The 1,599-nt window shown below is 31.9% G+C and overlaps 1 protein-coding gene across 7 annotated transcripts in view; it reads left to right on the plus strand.

The window, feature by feature from the left end:
• Window positions 1-1,599, plus strand: part of LOC109539623 (C-terminal-binding protein) — a 13,576-nt gene that overhangs the window by 7,310 nt on the left and 4,667 nt on the right. The window lies entirely within an intron of this gene.

Raw genomic sequence — 1,599 nt, forward strand, 5'->3', positions numbered from 1 at the left:
AGTTTGCGGCTAAACCGTTTGATTTTTAAAAAGTATTATTTTATGAATTGTCCGACGCCTACCGAGCGCACATTTAAAAAATATTTTTGTAATGTACAGGATGTCCCAAAGGCTCTAAAGGTATCAAAGTTGCGTTTTTTTAAATCGAATGTCCTGTATATTATTGCATTTTTGGATTCGCTGAACAAAATAAGTGTCTGTTTTAATAAGGTTTATAATACCTAAATCTTAAGGTTTTTTAAATAATACGAATTTAATAAAAATCTGATCTAATTTTCACGTGTCTAATACTTTAGAAGTATTTAAGTTATGTAAGTGTAATTTATAGTGAAGTGAAACAAGATGTAATATTTTATATCCCAATGATAATAAACTTACCATATTATACAGGGTGTCCACAAATTTAAACTAATCAAATAAGAACTTTAAGTGACTCTAACTTGATTAATTTAAATACAACCCCATAATTTTTAACTTACCAGGAAATGAAATTTTTAATTGCCTATCGAATGGTATTAGGATGTTAATAGCTAAGTTTTTGCTTTTTACAAAATACGTCAAATAGTCGTTCTGTGCACCATTTGGTGATGTTTATGTTAAGGTTCCAATGTATCTAAGTTGGCTATGCCATTTGAACATGTCAAATAATTTAATTTATTTGTCAGTTTAGACTGCAAAGTCTAAACTGACTGAAACTTTTTGATAGCTGGAGTGGTATTGTTTTTTGTAATTGTAGACGTGTTGGTCGTTATTTTAGTATTATTATTGTGTTGCTAAGTTGAAATGAAGAATTATCCAAGAGAAGAGCGTATTGACATGATTTTCACCCTTGGAGAATGTCAAAAATTATTTATTGGCTTCTCGAGTTTATGCTCAAAAGTTTCCTGAAAGAAATGATCCTAAGCCAACAGTTTTTAAGCGCTTATTACACCAGTTTGAGGAAACTGGGAGTGTCAATTATAAAAAACCCATTACAAGGAAATCTGTCACTGAAGATGAAGAAAATGTTTTCGCGGTAATTGGTTCAGTTATCGAAAATCCCAATGTTAGTCAAAATCTAATATCCAAAAGTACTAACATTAGTCAATCAAGTATTGCCAGAATTATCAAAAATCACAACTTTTATCCTTCATTCAAATTCAACTTTGCCAAGATCTTTATGGAAATGATTTTGAAAACCGAACTGAGTTTTGCATGTGGGTGTTAGTTAAAATGGCAGAAAATGAAAAGTTTTTCGAAAATGTGTTATTTAGTGATGAATGTACTTTTCACAACAATGGTCTCGTGAATAGACACAACTTTCATTATTATTCTGATACGAATCCGCGCTCATACAATATTTAATTGGACCCTATTTTTTTGAAAGACATTTAAATGGTTTGATTGCTGGAATGACGAATCAACATGTGTCTTCAATTCGATGGAGCTCCGCCTCATTATTGGCAGAAATGGGTTTCAAAATTGCCCCCCAGATCTCCGGCCTTAACTCCACTAGATTTCTTTTTGTGGGGTACATAAAAGGAATTGTCTACCATACGCTTCCGACAACTTCACACGATATGAAATCACGCATAAGAGACGCTTTTAAAACTGTAACTC

This window comes from Dendroctonus ponderosae, unplaced genomic scaffold (genome assembly GCF_020466585.1).
Source record: "Dendroctonus ponderosae isolate FM_Combo_2020 unplaced genomic scaffold, Dpon_F_20191213v2 Dpon_F_20191213_5, whole genome shotgun sequence".
Lineage (NCBI taxonomy): Eukaryota > Metazoa > Arthropoda > Insecta > Coleoptera > Curculionidae > Dendroctonus > Dendroctonus ponderosae.